This window comes from Erythrolamprus reginae, chromosome 1, assembly GCF_031021105.1.
Source record: "Erythrolamprus reginae isolate rEryReg1 chromosome 1, rEryReg1.hap1, whole genome shotgun sequence".
Classification (NCBI taxonomy): domain Eukaryota; kingdom Metazoa; phylum Chordata; class Lepidosauria; order Squamata; family Dipsadidae; genus Erythrolamprus; species Erythrolamprus reginae.
Window position 1 is genome coordinate 228,091,968 of NC_091950.1, and position 19,695 is coordinate 228,111,662.

Consider the following 19,695-nt stretch of genomic DNA (forward strand, 5'->3'; position numbering starts at 1 on the left):
TTCAATAGCTAGGTCTATTATTGTTTGATGTAAATTTTTATAAAATGTCATTTGATCTTCATTAGGAGCATAGATAGAAACAACAACTAGAGGTCTAGGTTCAATATCAACTTGTACAATCAATATTCTACCCTCATTATCCTTAAATATTTGTTTGGAATTTATAGAATTCTCAACATACATCACTACACCTCTTTTTTTTTTGATCTGCTAATGCAGCATACATTTTTCCAATTTTGGGATTCAACAGTAATTTTTGGTTATTTTTTTAAATATGCACTTCTTGTAATATTGTAATTTGAGCGTTTTGATTTCTAATTTTAGAAAAAATTTGTTTCCTTTTCCTTGGTTCATTAAGTCCATTGACGTTTACAGAAAAGATTTTTAAATCTTTACTTATTGTCATTTAGTAGGTTTTTTGGTTTCTCGCTGAGGTTGAACTCTTCTGGCACCTTGGTCCTGCTCTATTACCTGAGCAGTGGCCCCCAGATCTTCTTCTTGCTGTGTTGTTAATTTTTCCCCTGGTTGTTGTTGAACTGGTTGTTGTTCAACCGGTTGTTGCTTATTTGTATAGTCCAGGCGGCTAATGCCACTATTTTCAAAAAAGTACATAGCTTGTTCTACATTTTCCAACTTGTATCTTGTAGAGCGCCATGTCAGAGAAAGACCTTGTGGAATAAGCCAACGGTAGGTTATATTTTCTTTAATCAAAATTCTAGTTAGAAAGTGGTAATCTCTTCTGCTTTCTCTGACGCTTCTTGGAACTTGTTTTAATATTTTTATTTCAACTCCTTGATGTTGGAGTTTGGCATTTCTTGACCAATGGAGTATGTCATCTCGCAGAGCTTTTCTTGTGAATTTGATGTGTATCTCTCTTGGGAGGTTGTGGCGACGAATGTAACTATTCGAAGTTCTGTAAACTTCATCGATTTCTTTCAGTAGTGCTGTGGGATCCTGTTGGAGTATTCCTCCAATAGTTTCGGCCATAGTCATTTTTAAATCTTCATCTTTTTCCTCTTTTATATTCTGAAATCGTAGGCCATACGAAGCACTTTGCATCTCCAACTGAGTGATTGATTCATCATATCTTCTGTATCTTGCATCAGCTCTCCCTTCAAGGTAGTCCATTCTTTTTTCATTTTTGTCAGATTTCTCTTCAACTTTTTTAACTCGGTCATCACTTTCTTGTAGTGTTTGTTGGATTTCCTTTATCTGGTCTTTCATCTCTCCCATATCAACTTTCAATTGAGCCATCTCCATTTTAAATTCTGCCAGGTCCGCTTTTATAGCTTGTCTTTGTTGTGTTGCATCCTCTTTTATGGCCTCTCTTTGTTGGGTGGCGTCTTCTTGAGATTTAAACATAAAGTCCTTCAAAGTATTTAAGGTTTCTTGTAGTGTTGCAAAATTAGACTGCATTGTTTTATCTTTGTCTTTGTCCTTGGTAGACATGGTTAACACCTGGTGCGACGGGGAAGGATGCGGTGACCCTTGTGGGGAGGGAATTGTTGCTGTAGTTTGTTTTTTAACCGTTTTAACAAAAGTTGAGGTATTTGACATTGTCAAATTTGAATCCACTGTTTAAAATTTAAATTAGTTTAAATTAATTTCAATTTATATGTAGTAAAAGGAAAAGAATTCCTATAAATTCCAAATCTGTTCAATCTATTTTGTTAACAATTTCCCTTGAAATATGACTATATATACCAATTCAATTACCAACAAAATTCAAAATATATTGTTATTTTTAAAACTTTAAATATGCAATGCCAAAAGGAGTAGGTGTAAACTTTTTTTAAAAAAAAAATAAAAGAAAAGTAAGAGTTAAAAATAAGTAGTCTGGTAAGAGGGCAAGATAAATAAAAAAAAGGAAAAATATTAGCTATTCATAAAAAATAAAAGAGAGCATAGAAAAGGAAAATTATGGGGGGGAAAAGGAAAGGGAGAGAGGAAAGAAGACAAAATTAGTAAAAGGAGTAGAGAGAATTGTTCTAGGGGAAAGAAAGAAAGGAGGTGATATTTTAATTCAGCTAGTTAAAATAGAGCAGGGAACCAAGGTTTGTTAACAATGCATATGTTTCAAATCAGGTTTCTTTTAAAAATAGCAGTGCACAGAAGAAAAGAGAAAGAAAAAAATCAAGGAGAGATCAGGAAAAAAATTAATTATTCAAAAAAACACAATATCAGTATTATATACTTATGTTCTTCTTATAGGTCCAGTAGTTGTGCTGGAGAGTAAGGGATGTAAATCCAAGTATCAAAGGATAAAGTTATGTTTAATTCCAATTTCAAGTTCAAAGGGAAAGTCAAATTAGTAATTTTCTTGTGCTTAAAATGAAGTCAGTTTATTTTCCAAGTTCAAGACAGAAGCAGAGAAGCAAATCCCAAGATGGAGTCAGGTTAAAATTCGTACAGCAAGGCAGATGTTAAGAAGTTCTCAGGAAATAATCCAAAAGGAGTCAGCAAATAATCCAAAGACGCTCAGCAAGTAATCCAAATAGGTTAATCCAGGAGTAAATAGTCCAAAGGAAAGGTTGAATAGCTAGTGTTTCAGTTCCTTCTATTTTCCATTTATTTTGTAATTATTGGGTTATTTCATTATTGTGAAGAAAGACAACAAGATGAGAAAAAAAGGCAGCAAGACTGTGTTCCTCCGCTGTCAGAATTTAAGCCCGGAACACTATATTTTTAACGATCTATCAAAGACAAATTCTAATCATCATTACAAATTTCCTTTAGCAATTTAAATTTTCTAAATAGTCATATCAAATTTGAATTATTTTATTAATCCATAAAGTAAAAAAAGATATTTTTAAGTTCCAAAGTTCAAGTTCAAGATGGAAAAAATGAAAGTGAAAAAATTAGATCCGGCTGTCATTTGCGGATGAATCCAAAAAAGGAAAAAACTTTCACCTTCGCCTTGTTGAAAAGGAAAAAACTTTCACTTAGAACTTTCGCAGCGATCAAGTTTTCTGGTTTTAAACATGAAACAAAAAGAGGGTTTTTTACCTTAGGTCCTTTCTCTGGTGTATTCTTTTTCAGTCAGATTAGTTATGATACTTTCACTTCTTGAGCTTTTTCTTGCTTCCCACTGGGTGAGGGGAGAAAGCGCTGGCCGATCCTCCTAAGCAAGGAAGATCGGTTCTCCCGTCTCCGAAGCTGCGGGGCGAACCGCTGCCTCCAGAGTCTCAGCGACGGCTCCTTGGGCAGAGGGGAGCCCCCTGTTCTGGGATCGGGCCATCCGAGCCCGATCTGATCGCAATTGCGACCTTCGGAGGGGGTAGAAGGGATCTCAGGGCAGAGCGCTGCCAAAGAGATCCCGCTGCGGTCTCCTCCAGACCGGAAGTCGCCCTTTGGACATTTTCTAGGTTGTTGATGTCCGAGATGTGGTATAGGTTCCAGACAGATGAACTGTATTCAAGGATTGGTCTGGCAAAAATATGGATGACTGTGCATGGGGTTTTTAGATTTTTTTATTTATTTTGTATAATTCTTTAAAAAATAATTAGATTTCTTCACATATATTGTCTGCGTTTACAATGTTGTATGCTGTCCTGAGACACTTCGAAAAGGGCGGCATAGAAGTCTAATTAATAAAATTAATAAATAAGGTATGTATTTATGATGGTTGCAAGTATCATGTTTGCAGCCTTCCTGCCGGGCTTCCTCCACTGATTTTACTGTTCAAAACTGCAATAATTTGTGTAACAACCATGGCAAAAAATATGATAAAGTCAGGCATGCATGACTCACTGTACAACCACTTTGCTTAGCAACAAAAAACCCAGTTTGGGATGGTAGGTGAGGAAGGAAATCTTGGCTCTGTTCCTATTGAAGTTCATCCAATCTGAAACACACTTTGTAGATATGGGACAAAACATTACGAGTCTTCAGTTATTCCTTGGGTCTGGAGAAGCTTAGTCAGAGGTGGGTTCTTTCCGGTGCAACCCGCTAGTGATGTCATGATGACATCACAGAACCGGTGCTGTTGACGTCGCCATCTTTTTTTTATTAAAAAAAATTGCACATGCACAGAACCTGAATTTCCGGCACTGCGCATACGTCGCCATCTTGTTTTCAGCTTTTTTTGGGGGGGGGTTAAATTTTTTCCCGGCACTGCATGTGCATGGCCAAGAGGCGTGGCCAAGTGGCATGGGTGGAAGTGAAGCAGCAGTGAGGTAATTTATAACCGACTCCTGAGCCTAGTTCAGTGATGGCGAACCTTTTTTTCTTGGGATGTCAAAAGAGCGTGGGCATGCACCATTGCGTATGTGCGAGTGCCCATGCTCATAATTCAATGCCTATGGATGGCCATAACAGCTTCCCCCGCCCCCAGGAGGCCAGAAATGGCCTGTTTTCCAACTCCTGGTAGGCTCAGTAGGCTCATGTTTCACCCTCTCTGAGCTCCAAAGGCTTCTCTAGAGCCTGGGAAAGGTAAAAATGCCCTCCCCAACCCCTGGAGGCTCTCTGGAAGCCATAATAATAATTAATAATGATGATGATGATTATAATGATAATGATTATAATAATCATAATAATTATAATAATAATTATAATTATTAGTCTTCGGAGAGGGGCGGCATATTATTATTATTAATTAGATTTGTATGCCGCCCCTCTCCGAAGACTCGGGACGGCTCACAACAATAATAAACAGTACAAATCCAATATTTTAAAATATTTAAAAAATTTAAAAAACAATTTAAAAACCCTTATAGTAAAATAATCACACAATCCATTCAAACCATACACAAAGCAAAATAGTTGGGGATATGTCAGTTTCCCCATACCTGGCTACAAAGATGAGTTTTTAATAACTTACGAAAGGCAAGGAGGGTGGGGCAAATTCTAATCTCTGGGGGGAGTTGATTCCAGAGGGCCGGGGCTGCCACAGAGAAGGCTCCTCCCCTGGGTCCCGCCAGACGACATTGTTTAGTCGATGGGACCTGGAGAAGGCCAACTCTGGCATTCGCGCGGCAGAAGGCGGTCCCGAAGGTATTCTGGTCTGATGCCCTTCCAAAGTCTCTGCGAGCCAAAAATCAGCTGGACGGCACATACATGCACGTTGGAGCTGAGCTAGGGCAACTGCTCACATGCCAGCAGATATGGCTCCGCATGCCACCTCTGGCACCCCGTGCCAGAGGTTCGCCTCACTGGCCTAGTTCCTGAGGTTCAGATGAGTAATCATCTCAGATGATTATAGATAAGCCAGAGTGAGCTCCTTTATTTTCATGTACCTATGAACTTGGGGAAATAAGTCTGCTCTATCTCTGAATTGTGGGATTTGGTGCCTATGTTTGTTAAATAACGTAAATGGGGGGAAGAAAACACCTGGTACTATGGAGTAAAGATTTGACCTAACCACTTTGCTTAGCTCAAACTGGCAACCCATGGGCCAGATGTGTCGCGTGCAAGCCACACCCACTACAGCTCCGCAAAGGGAAAATAATGTTACAATAGGCCATATAACAGCAACGTGATGCGGCAAGTTGGGGGGAGGGGAGGACAAAAAATTGCTCTACCTGCCAGGCACACAACGGCTGTGTACCAAGCACACAGCCATTTCTTTATTCTTTTCTCCCCTAACTGTAAGCCACTCTGTTTCTCAGTGGTCTAACTTCAGCTTCAACCACAACAACACAAGAGCACACAACAGATTTAAACTTAAATTTAAACCGCTCCAAACTTGACTGTAAAAAATACGACTTTAATAACCGAGTTGTCAAAGCATGGAACTCATTACTGGACTCCAGTGTCATCCCCAAACCCCCAATACTTTATCCTTAGATTATCCACGGTTGACCTCTCCAGATTCCTAAGAGGTCAGTAAGGAGCGAGTACAAGTGCACTAGAGTGCCTTCCGTCCCCTGTCCTATTGCTCTCCTATATCTCCTATAACTTTCTTCTATTCCTATACGTATCTCTTCTATTCTTTCCTTTATATGTATGTATGTATGTATGTATGTATGTATGTATGTATGTATGTATGTATGCATGCATGCATTCAATCATTCATTCATTCATTCATTCATTCATTCATTCATTCATTCATTCATTCATTCATTCGATTTTTATGCCGCCCTTCTCCTTAGACTCAGGGCGGCTTACAATATGTTAGCAATAGCACTTTTTAACAGAGCTAGGCTATTGTCCCCACAATCCGGGTCCTCATTTTACCTACTTCAGAAGGATGGAAGGCTGAGTCAACCTTGAGCCGGTGATGAGATTTGAACCGCTGACCTGCAGATCTGCAGTCAGCTTCAGTGGCCTGCAGTACAGCACTCTACCTGCTGCGCTCGGCTCATTCCTATATTCCTATATCTTCTCTTCTCTTCTTTCTTAGATATATTTTACTATGAGTATCTCCTCTATAACATTCATTATGTATTTTACTATGTGTATACCCACTAAAACCCTCATTGTGTATTGGACAAAATCAGTCAATCAATCAATCAATCAATCAATCAAGTTTGACATCTCTGGTCTAGTTAGAAGTGTTTCAACCTTACCAACTGGGACAGGCTGGGAGTTGTCCACATGTCTTAAAAGTTTGAGATTGAAATATATTCCTGTAGAGCTTCCTGTGAGTCACCTACTAGAAGCAGTGGTTCTCAACCTTTCTAATGCCACGACACCTTAATACAGCTCCTCATACTGTGGTGACCCCCCACCCCCACCCCAGCCATACGTCTAGCGCCAATTCTCCCAACATAGCTTTAAGCTGATTGGCAGAAAGGTCAGAGGGACACCCCCACTGTAAATGTCTGACTGGTTGGATTGTAAAAATATGTTCCAAGGCGCCAGAATAGAAGCGTTAGTTCTTTAGTTTTAATTTGTCTTTTCCCATGGTCTTAGGCGACCTCATGAAACGGTCATTCGACCCTCAAAGAGGTCCTGACCCCCAGGTTGAGAATCACTGTACTAGAGCAAGGCAAGGGCTGCAGAGATAAACATTGTGTTTAGTATAGTTCGTACTATCTTTACAAATTTGAAATTATTAGCTACCAAATCCCAATGGTCCTTGCCAAAGGCAGAAGTTGTATGGTTTTGGTATGAGCTTCTCTAAGAGGGTTCCTAGGTGGACAAAACTGACTTGGGTTAAGACTTGTATGGGTTAAGGCTTCTATGACTTGTGGACTTCAACTCCAAGAATTCCTGAGCCAATCATGCTAGCTCAGGGATTCTGGGAGTTGAAGTCCACATGTCATAGAAGAGCCAACTTTCCCTACCCCTGGGTTAAGAGATCTCCAAATTGGATGGTTCTAGTATGTGTTACAGACATCACATGGGCTGTCCAATCTGGTAGCAATTCAGTTGGGGATGCAAGAGAAAATTGAGCATTCCCAATAGCCTGAAGTAATTTGGAACTGCCCAAATTCCAGCAGGCCTAAGTTCAATGTTTAAGAGTATTGGGAAATGGGTTCAAGTCCATCCTCAGCCATAGAAGCTTACTGGATGTTTTGGCATGGCCCAACTTTTAAGAGATGTTATGGAGAAAAATCAGTTTGTGTGTGTGTGTGTATGTGGAGGGACCTTAATATCCTGAAGATAAATTCAGCTTTAAAGTTTTTAAATGAAAAAAGACCTTTCATATTCTTTATAAATGTAGGAAGATCAGAAAGGGGGGAACACACAAACCTGATTTACATTATACATTATGCACCAATAAGAGCAACAATAATAATGCTTACCTTGACACAATGAGATAAAACATTCCCAGAGATACCAAAGAAATCCCAATATGAAATGTTACTCCAACAGCTCCATATTCCGTAAAACTTTTCTTCAACTGTTGTGATTTATTTGGTTTCTTCCCATTTTCCTGACTGGGATCTGTGAGATTTTCTGGAGATGTACCTGTAGTCTGAATAAGTAAGAAAAAGAGATAATGATTGTTATTATCATAGAAATAAGCCATTTTGTTTCTAGAGCAATCCTTTTATTTTAGAGCATGCTTATTTCATCATTTGGATCCTGTAATTTATGGTGCAGTTTATTAAAACATATACTGCTCAAAAAGATAAAAGGAAGACTTAAACAACAGAATATAACTCCAAGTAAATCAAACTTCTATGAAATCAAACTGTCCATTTAGGAAGCAACACTGATTGAAAATCAATTTCGTTTTGTTGTCAGCACATTCAACTTTGTACAGAACAAAGTATTCAATGAGAATATTTCATTCATTCAGATCTAGGATGTGTTATTTGAGTGTTTTCTTTATTTTTTTGAGCAGTGTATTACAAACTGCTGGTACGTAACAATTGGCCCTTTTACCCTTTCTATAATACTGTATTCCTGTTTATCATATCCTGGCTGTTAAAACAGAGTTGACATAAGTGGTCGTTATTAGCACCTATCCCCAAATATCAACTAGCATTACAAATGGTCTTCATTTATAGTGACTGCCTTGTTTACCAACTGTTTGCAGTTACAATGCTAATGAAGGAGTAACTTGACAACCCGTCCTTGCACATACAACATTTGCAGGTCTACACAGCAAAGGAAAGCTGAAGGAAGATCACAAGCACAGTTGTGGATCACTTAGCAACTATTTTGGATACTGACCAAGCTGCCAGTGCCCAGAATGGTTGCTAAATGAAATCTACCTGTATTTAGAATCAGTGGCTGAAAGTAGGAGTAACTACTGTTGTTAACCTGATCCTATGCAGCTTCTGCTCAGGCAATCTCACACTACTCACAAGAGCCTACAAAACTTTTGCCAGCCCCATCCTAGACTACTGCTCATCTGTCTGGAACCCATACCACATCTCAGACATCAACACCCTTGAAAATGTCCAAAGATATTTCACCAGAAGAGCCCTTCACTCCTCCACTCGAAACAGAATATCCTACGAAAATAGACTAACAATCCTGGGCCTAGAAAGCCTAGAACTATGGCGCCTAAAACACGATTTGAGTATTGCCCACAAGATCATATGCTGCAATGTCCTACCGGTCAATGACTACTTCATCTTCAAGCACAATAACACAAGAGCACGCAACAGATTCAAACTTGACTGTAAAAAATATGATTTCAACAATCGAGTTATCGAAGCATGGAGCTCATTACTGGACTCAATAGTGTCAACCCCTAACCCCCAACACTTCTCCCTTAGACTCTCCACGATTGACCTCTTCAGGTTCCTAAGAGGCCAGTAAGGGGCGTACATAAGTGCACTGGTGTGCCTTTCGTCCCCTGTCCAATTGTCTTTCCTTTCTTTCACCTATCTTATATATTCTCCCCCTTTCATATATCCTCTCCTCTAAGTTCACTTTCACCCTCATTTATATTACTACATGTCTATTTTTCTTCCTATGTATTTGTGTATTGGACAAATGAATAAATAAAATAAATAAAATAAACTATGGTTGCAGGGTGGGGATATAGTTCTACTATTTCTTCGCCTTGCTTAAGGATGCTGTTTTCTCTGGGTTTTTTTCTTTCAATTTTGTATAAAATCTATTTGAGAGCTAATACTTCAAAATGTTGGGAAAATTCCACCAATTGGGCAACGATGACCTTCGGAAAGATTGCTATGGAAGAATACAAATAGAGGTTTAAGATCAGAAAACAGTATTTTGTGTCTATCCCAATTGAGGTCTTTAAGGTGTTTGTGTTCCTCGCATCCCAAACTCATTGATTGATTCATTAACTCATTTTGTGCTGACTTTCAGTTCATTTGCTTTATTCTATTTGTATATTTTTGTAACTCACCTGTTAAATTTTATTTTACAAAGATTGGCCTCTACAGGTAGTCCTCGACTTACGATGACAATTAAGACCAAAATTTATGTTGCTGTGAGACATTTGTTAACCCGCCCTGAGTCCCATGGGATTGGGTGACATAGAAGCAGTGAAAGCTACCAAAATTTTTACTACCACACTGGGCGTGGCTTATACATTTTCTTTCAACATCTTTCAGTGCAAATTGGGTGCTCTGGGATGGAGCGCCATTTTCGCTACCCCACTGCGTTCCCCCCGTCTGAGCTATAGGCCATCCCTACATAGAAGTCAAATTAATAAATAATAAATAATAATAAGTGAGTTTGGCTCCATTTTATGATTTTTCTCACCACATCTGTTAAGAGAATCACTACAGTTATTAAATTAGAAACCCAGTTGTTAATTGAATCTTTGTTACCCCATTGACTTTTGCTTGTTGGAATGTCACAACCGAACCCACACAATTCAGGTCCGTACCCAATTTTGTGGTGTTCGGCATGCCGGACCTGAACCCAATTATTTTTTTAAATTCGTGCTCCGGTTCGGCATTCATGCCGAACACCACGAAACCAACCGCCCGGCTGTCATCTGCTGAGAAGAGGAGGAGGAGTCGGGCGCCGGTGGCGATGGAGGAAGGCGAACACCGGGGAGCTGTCGGCCGGGAGGGAGGCACAAAAGGAGCTGGGGAATCCCACAAAGAGATTCCGGGGGGGGGGGGGAGCTTTGATGTCACATATACTGGCAGGTTACTAAGGATGCCAAGGTGATAACTTCCTGGATTCCACCCTCCCTCCATTATTCTAGTGCCGCCCCCAGAATCCAGGAAGTGATCACCTTGGCGTCCTTAGCAACCTGCCGGTATGTGTGACGTCAAAGCTCTGCCCCCGGAATCCCATCGTTTTTTATTTTAACAGACTTTTTATTTTTATTTATTTTTATTTTTACAAAAAAAGGACGGCGCAGCAGCGCTGCAAGCAAAGGGAGGTCCTTTCACGTAAAAATAAAAATAAATAAAAATAAAAAATCCGTAAAAATTAAAAAACAATTGGATTCCATGGGCGGAGCTTTGGTGCCACGGACTGTTCGGGTTCGGCTGAACTTTGCGTGAAGTTTGTCCAAACTTGCCGAACCTGAACACCGTTGGGTTCGCCCATCACTATTGATTACATGACCCTGGGATACTGCAAATGTCATAAATGTGAGTCAGTTGCCAAATATCTGAATTTTGATCACCTGAATGCTGCAACAGTCATGAGTGTGAAAAACTCACTTTTTTCAGTGCTGTTGTAACTTTGAATGGTCACTAAGCGAACTGTTGTTGAGGACTACCTCTATAAATGTGTACTGTGTGTACTTTTGTAAATGCATGTACACACAAAGGACCAAAATAGTGGAATACAGTGATCCCCCGGGTATTGCGACCCCGATCATTGCGAAATGGCTATATGGCGGAAGTAAAAACACCATCTGCGCATGCGCGCCCTTTTTTTTCTATGGGCACGCATGCGTAGATGGCGCCGGGCAGATCAGCTGCTGGGCGGCTTCCCTAGGTCTTCCCCCTCTTGCTGGCGGGAATCAGCGAGGAGTTTCCCCACCGCCCACGCAAACTCCTCGCTGCCGCTCGCCCGCCCTTCGCCCGCCCACGCCGTTCGCTCCCCCTCTTGCTGGCGGGAGGGCGAGAAGCCTCCCCAGCACCCGCTCGCCCGCCCTTCGCCGCTCGCCCGCCCTTCGCCCGGCCACCCGCCGTTCGCTCGCTGCTCGCCCGGCCACCCGGGTTCGGGGGGGGTGCTGGCAAGCCCCCCATGCCGGCGGCGACGTTTTAAAACAGCCGCGCGGCTTCCCAATGAGTCCCGAAGACAAGCGTCAAAGGCGAACTTCCGCGTTTGTCTTCGGGACTCATTGGGAAGCCGCGCGGCTGTTTTAAAATGTCGCCGCCGGCATGGGGGGCTTCCTAGCAGCCCCCCAAACCCGGGTTGGGGGTCCGGGGGGTGCTGGCAAGCCCCCCATGCTGGCAGCGATGTTTTAAAACAGCCGCGCGGCTTCCCAATGAGTCCCGAAGACAAACGCGGAAGTTCGCCTTTGACGCTTGTCTTCGGGACTCATTGGGAAGCCGCGTGGCTGTTTTAAAACGTCGCCGCCGGCATGGGGGGCTTGCCAGCACCCCCCTGACCCCCAACCCGGGTTTGGGGGGCTGCTAGGAAGCCCCCCATGCCGGTGGCGACGTTTTAAAACAGCCGCGCGGCTTCCCAGCTGAGTCCCCTTCCCAGGAACCCCAATCTTCGGCTCCTCGCTAGCGCTGCGGAAGTAAAAACACCATCTGCGCATGCGCAGATGGTGTTTTTACTTCCGCAGCGCTACTTCGCGAAAACCCTATCATTGCTAGGGGTCCTGGAACGGAACCCTCGCAATGATCGGGGGATCACTGTATAAGAATGCAGGGTTCCAAACTTCTTTCCTGATTATTGAAGAGCTGATTGCAAGTAGACAGCTAAGAACCTGAGTCTAGGTCTAGATAAAACAATGTTTTTCCACAAAAAATATTCTTTTGGAGGAAATCCTAGAAGAAAGGGACTTCTGTACTGCTGCAGGCAATGTGCAAGTAATGCTTGTCACCGCTTAAACTGGATGCTGATGTAAAATAACTCCTCTGGGAACAAAGCTTTGGCTTTCCTGCTCCTGCTGCATAATGCAATACGTGTGGTCGTAACAAACCATAGCAGATTGCTTGCGGGCAACAAACACTCTTTACTAGGCAGCTGAAGAACTAAAACATTATGTGGATTTCACAACAGCTCGCTGGGGTCAGAGAGACAGCAAGGGTAGCATTCATCCTAGTCTTTTAATGAAAAGTTTGCAAATCACCAAAGCTGCTGTTTTAACATTAACACCGAGTCAAGTACTCTGGGAGCCTACAGATTTGAATACATTTCTCCAAAGGTCATGCCTACATTGCAAAATCGATTAGATTATCTCAATAGTAAAGTGTGTGGTGGTTAAGAAACATGAGAGGCAATGAAAAGCAAAGAGGAATCTGGGAAAACAGGAAATCTAGCAGAACCTGGTGCATATTGTTCCCCAATATTCTTTCCATAGATTTCAATTTCTTTTTAAAAAGCTTAGAAGAGAGAGACTTGAGCCATTATCATGGATAACAAGGAAAGATGTTTTTTATAAATATTCTAAATGTGTTACATAGCAGGTTTATTTTTATTTTAGAAAATTTATATTGCCACCGACTCGGCCATGGTGACACAGGAAGGCTTATACAATATAGATTGAAAACTATTGTTTTGCATTATTTATTTTAATACTGTATTTTTAATTACATTTTATTTGCTGGTATTTTTTTTTAAAGATAGGACAATACAAAATACAAACAAACACAAAACATATACAGTATAGGGGTTTTTTTATAGCCTCTCTCTTATCAGAAGTTGTTTTCTGGGGTTAAATATACTTGTAGATATTTAAATATTTACAGCCTTTCATAAACTTTTATGATATAGCTTACCAATGTTTTCTATAATTCTTTATACTTAAAATTCCAATATTATTTACTATTTACACATTTATATTATTACTTATCAATTACATTATATTATTAAATTCTATATGATATTCTTTTTTCTAGCCAATCATAGACTTTATCCCTTACTTTATAATACTCTAATTCTTCCTGTCCTTTTAATTCTTCCTATCCTTCCTGTCCTTTTAATTACATTTTAAATCCTGATATTCATATGCTATAAAACTTAATGTTGCACAGACCTTTAAAAATTATAATCATTTATTTTTAAAAAAATGGTTGCACAGTAATCTACACCTCAGCCTTTCTTATCTTCCATCACAACTGAAGCTTCACAAATTTCCCAGCTATAGCAGCCAAGCACCATGCCAGCTGGAAACCTGAAAATGAAAAGTCTCACACATATGGAGGGCAGCGAATTGGAAAAAGCTGTTAAACCTGCCTGATTGGCACAACTTACAATCCATAAAATAAGTCAGCTAAGCAGAAGTGATAGGCATAATTCTCTTCTAATGATGCGTAAAGGAAGGTCCCCCTCTGTGCTAGGTAAGTGGCTGTAGACACGGATAACCTGACATCATCCCTAAGCTTTGGTATATAGAAAGCAATTGAATGTGAATTTTTGTTCGACAAGAAAATTCACTGTTGTGCTGCAGGAAATGGTAACATAAACAATTGCACCAGTATGTTTCTAATTAAGATCAGCCCAGATCTCTAATTCATTAACCACTTCACAATGGATTTTAAGTGTAACTTCAGTGTATTTTATTTGGTTAGATTTTTTTATCCTGCCTTTATTACTTTATTTGTAACTCAAAGCGGTGAACATACCTATTACTCCTTCATCCTCTTATTTTCACACAACTACAGCCCTGTGAGGTAGGTTGAACTAAGAGACAGTGGCTGGCCCAAAGTCATCCAGCCGGCTTTTGTGCCTAAGAACTCAGTGTCTCCCAGTTTCAATCTGGACTAGCACCTTAACCACTACACCAAAATAGCTTTTATTTTTGCTACAATCCCATGTTCAGGCACAATGTCACAGGTCTCTGAACATCACTTTTTATTCCTTTATTCAGTTCATAGGCTGCCAGATTCCCAATGACTCTAGGCACCTTACAATTACAAATAAACACACACACACACACACACACACACACACACACCACAAATCACCATATAAAGAAGGAAAAGCCCTTCAACAGAGGTTCAAACATCACTGGGAAAATAGACAGATCTTTAATAGCTTCTGAAAGTTTTTAGGATGGAAGCCATCAAGAACTAGAAATTAATCCATACACGTAGAAGAGAGACAAAAGTTTGTGGGAAGAGCATATTTAAAATGTTGAGAAGCTATGCACACCCATAGAATAGCTTGCCGTGGAATAGTTGCAAATGCATTTTTTAAAAAGCTGTAGATTTTTGATATACAGTAGAACAATATTATCCTCTAAATCATCTGTCAATTCACTACATGCTGAGAGGCATTTCTGGTCTCCTAAATTCTCTCACATCTACTGTAATATAATTTGTAAAATAGCACAACGGAGATCATATGCTGCAACGTCCTGCCTGTCGGCGACTACTTCAGCTTCAACCACAACAACACAAGAGCACACAACAGATTTAAACTTAATATTAACCACTCCAAACTTGACTGTAAAAAATATGACTTCAGTAACCGAATTGTCGAAGCGTGGAACTCATTACCGGACTCCATAGTGTCATCTCCAAACCCCCAACAATTTACCCTTAGATTATCCATGGTTGACCTATCCAGATTCCTAAGAGGTCAGTAAGGGGCGAGTACAAGTGCACTAGAGCAGTGTTTCCCAACCTTGGCAACTTGAAGATATTTGGACTTCAACTCCCAGAATTCGCTGGCTGGGGAATTCTGGGAGTTGAAGTCCAGATATCTTCAAGTTGCCAAGGTTGGGAAGCACTGCACTAGAGTGCCTTCCGTCCCCTGTTCTATTGCTCTCCTATATCTCCTATACCTTTCTTCTATTCCTATATCTTTTCTGTTCTTTCATTGATATGTTCTATTCCTATATCTTCTCTTCTATTCTTTCTTAGATATATTTTACTATGAGTATGTCCTGTATAACCTTCATTATGTATTTTACTATGTGTATACCCACTAAAACCATCATTGTGTATTGGACAAAATCAATCAATCAATCAATCAATCAATCAATCCTAGGTCTGAGCTACTACAGCATACTGTACTGCCTCTCTGTTGGGATATTCAAGGTCTCAGGTTTCTAGAACTGAAAGAATAAGAAAATGGTGCTGAGGGCAAGTTTGGCCCAAAATACTGCAAAAGGGAAAAGGCTCAGCAAAGTGAGTTCTTTTCTATAAGTTTCATTTCTAGATAACATTTCTTATAAGAGAAGCCAAACAGTTTAAAAAAAAATCTCTCTCATAGTAAAATAGATCTCTGACCAACTTTATGAAACTAATCCCTGGATATCTCCAGAAGGTAAATAAAAGCCCTATTTCTTCCACTGCTTCTTCTTATGTACAGAGGAATTTCAATTAATTAAATTGAATCTGACCTTTTTCATAACAAATAGTGCTCAGAAAAGCTGACATTAAAAAATAGTAAATTATAATTAAAGTCCGGGAATTATGCAGTCTTCTAATATTACTTTATTGAATTTTTATGCTGTCAAATCCACACAGATTTCAGCATTAGCTGAAAAAGCCAAAAGCCTACCTGAATAAAAACATTTCCTCCGGGTTTTGGTGCTGCTTTTTTATTATTTTTGTGATGCTAGATTACTTTATTGTCTACTGTAAGTCACCTTGGATATAATTTCAACAGAAAAGCAGGTGCTTTTTAAAAAATCAAACAGTCGTTCCATCCCACAATATTCTTAAACTGGTTCTTGAATTACTCCATCATCTGTGTTTACACAATCCAATGAATCATAAATTCAGTGGGCTGATTGGTATGTACAGCATGTTTCCAAAAATGCAAATCAAAGTTACCACCAAGCTAGCTTATCATGTTACTTCAAATTACTCTTCTAAGTCTTTATCTGATTGCTTAAACATGTTGCAGGTAAAGTAAGACACAAGGAATTTGTTGTTCAATACATGCATATTGGAAGATGACTGTAAAAATTAAGCAAGCCAACAACAAAAGTCTTACAGTGGAGCATTTTTGACAACTTTGCCCCACACTGATAATTGTGGCCTATGAACCTAAATACATAACATAAGGATGGAATTGTAATTCTGCCTCTTTCTGGCAGGCACCAGATAATAGAAAACTAGTGTAACCAGTGAGTTCAAGGCAGATAAGTGACAACTGCCCCTCCCACCCCTCCCCAAGTCTCACCCTTTTATCTGTAGCATTCACACAAGACAAACCTCTTATAAAGGATAGCTGAGCAGACTAGGGAAATGCAGTAGAATTCCCCAGTTCAAACCTGCTAAATATTGTCAAAGAGAAGGGAAACTAAATGCTAAATCACATTTATTGTTGTTGTTGTTGTTGTTGTTGTTGTTATTTTTTTTTTTATTATTATTATTATTATTATTATTATTATTATTATTATTATTATTATTATTATTATTATTATTATTATTATTATTATTATTATTATTATTATACTAACTTACCCAGGCCTCATGCTCTGGGGAATCCAGAGCATAATACCATGGTCTTTCGAGACTGTAGAATGCCAATGCAATGTACTATTACTACTACTACTACTAATACTATATTATTACCCCTTATTGGGAGTGAACTCACAAGACACTCGACAAGTTGTTGACATTTCCGCGTTAAGCCGATCCAAGTCCCCAAGGGATAGACACCCCCGATCCCCGAACTACACAAGCCACGTACGCACTACTCTCTGATCGAAAAAGTGGCAAGCATTGTGGCTCACCCACCCTGATCTCCAGAATCCAGTCGTAACGTACCACCGGGACCCCTTTTACCAACCCAAGCGCGCATTCCCACGCACACGCGTCTGCCTTCCCCGTCCTTCACCCACTTTCGGAGGTGCGCCGCCTCGGCTCCTCTCCGCCGGCAGGGAAGTCGCTCTTCGCCGCACGCCAGGCTATGTCGGGGCGCAACCGGTTGGGATCCACCGCCGGCGTTTCCAGCTGACTGTAGGTAAGGCGCAGAGGGAAGGGATCATCGGCCACCGGCGGGAGCGCAAAGGGAGCGGGGCGCAGCAGCAGCTTCGATTCCCGCAAGAGGAGCCGCAGACCGCTTGGCTGGTGCCCTCGGCCGGGAAGCGAACTCTCCTCTGGCCGGCTGAGCTGTCCCTGGGCCGGTAGGGACCCCGGCGGCGCAGCACCGACCGTGCCAACTGCTCGGTCCAAAGCGAGGCGCCCGCCGATCGCCTGGAAAGCGCCCCGGGGCCAAAACGGAACCAGGGCGCACGGCCAGCCTAGCCAGCGCATGGCAGCCCTGAGGTGCTGACCCGGCGCAGCCCTCCGCCCGGCGCTTCTGGAGAGAGGAAGGCGGCACCTCGGCCCCGATAGAGAAGGGAAACAGTCACCCGCACGGCCCTCCCTCCTTTAAAGGGCCAGCGGCTTCCCGCCGCCCGGATCTCGCCTTCCGAAGCGATCCAGCCAGAACGCAGGCTTTATTGGCTCGGTCCTTGTTCTTTTCTCCGATGCTTCTCCGGCTGCGTTCACCCCCGGGGCTCTTTACCCAAAAGGGTCGGGTTGGTTTTGCTTTGGCGTGAAAGCAAAATAGTTCTGCGTTCTGGGTGAACGCAGCTAATGGTTGAAGCTTCTGCGGTTTTTTGTTTTGCTATACCAGCCCATCCTCTTTAACTCTTATTAAGCAAATCCTGGTTAATTATTTATATATATATATATACAGTATATATATGTATATATAGATTTCGCCAGAAATCTCTGATACTTACACAGGAAGAAACACTCAAACAAAACAACAACAACAACAACAACAATAGTAGTAATAATAATAATAATACCGTATCAGAGTTACCTACCACACCAGTGATTTTATCTCTAATTACTTACTCTTTCTTAGACTTGTAGATTTTAATGAAAGAGTAGTAGATGCTTGGAACAAACTTCCAGCAGACATGGTTGGTAAATACACAGCAACTGAATTTAAACGTGCCTGGGATAAACATATATCCATCCATACCTGCACTAGGGGAAAAGGAATCCTCAATCTGAGTATTGTATTGGCAGTTATCTGTTAGCAAAAAGTTCAGAAGAGAAGGATTTAGGGGTCGTGATTTCTGACAGTCTCAAAATGGGTGAGCATTGTGGTCGGGCGGTAGGAAAAGCAAGTAGGATGCTTGGCTGCATAGCTGCATAGCTGTATAACAAGCAGGAAGAGGGAGATTGTGATCCTGCTATATCGAGCGCTGGTGAGACCACATTTGGAATACTGTGTTCAGTTCTGGAGACCTCACCTACATAAAGATATTGACAAAATTGAATGGGTCCAAAGACGGGCTGCAAGAATGGTGGAAGGTCTTAAGCATAAAACTTATCAGGAAAGACTTAATGAACTCAATCTGTATACTGTAGTCTGGAGGACAGAAGGAAAAGGGGGGGACATGATCGAAAAATTTAAATATGTTAAAGGGTTAAATAAGGTCCAGGAGGGAAGTGTTTTTAATAGGAAAGTGAACACAAGAACAAGAGAACACAATCTGAAGTTAGTTGGGGGAAAGATCAAAAGCAACATGAGAAAATATTATTTGACTGAAAGAGTAGTAAATCCTTGGAACAAACATCTAGCAGCAGTAACTGAATTTAAACATGCCTGGGATAAACATATATCCATCCTAAGATAAAATACAGGAAATAGTATAAGGGCAGACTAGATCAGCGTTTCCCAACCGGTGTGCCGCGGCGCCCCTAGGAAGCTCCAGCTGGGCCGGGTGCTGCCGGTGCTGGACCGCCGTATCCGGCGTTCTCCTGCTGGGCCCCAAAGAAGGAAGGCGGGAAAAAGGAGGCAGGGGCTGGGAGGTGCGGCAGTAGGAGTAAAGGGAGCTGCAGCTGCCCCTGCCTCCCCACGGTGCCTCCGGCCAAACGCGCCCCTGGCTTCTCCGCCCTGCCCGATCCGCCCACTCTCCTCAGCCGCCGCCGCTGCCGCCTCAAGCCTTGGGGCGCGATCTGCCCCCTCTCCTCCGCCGCCGCCTCCTGCCTTGGGGCGAGCAATCCAGGAGTCCGGGACTGTGTGGCTTTGCGCCATGAAGAGAAAACGGCCGACTTTTCCCTGCTGCCGTTTTCTCTTCATGGCGCAAAGCCACACAGTCCCGGACTCCCTGATCGCTCGCTTCTCCGGTCAGCAAAGCCATCTGCCCAGGAAAGCGCCGCGCTGGCTGGAGAAGCGAGCGATCCGGGAGTCCGGGACTGTGTGGCTTTGCGCCATGAAGAGAAAACGGAAGCAGGGAAAAGTCGGCCGGGCTAACGGGAGGCGGCGTGAGGCCGG

General features: G+C 41.7%; 1 protein-coding gene across 1 annotated transcript in view; it reads right to left on the reverse strand.

The window, feature by feature from the left end:
• ENPP4 (ectonucleotide pyrophosphatase/phosphodiesterase 4) overlaps positions 1–17,720 on the reverse strand; it is a 54,486-nt gene extending 36,766 nt beyond the window's left edge. Inside the window, exons 1-2 of the mRNA XM_070732424.1 lie at positions 17,258–17,720; positions 7,689–7,861 (exon numbers count right to left, since the gene is read on the reverse strand). The gene's annotated coding sequence lies outside the window, so the exon portion shown is untranslated. The remainder of the gene's footprint in view (positions 1–7,688; positions 7,862–17,257) is intronic.
• Between the last annotated feature and the right edge of the window lie 1,975 nt (positions 17,721–19,695).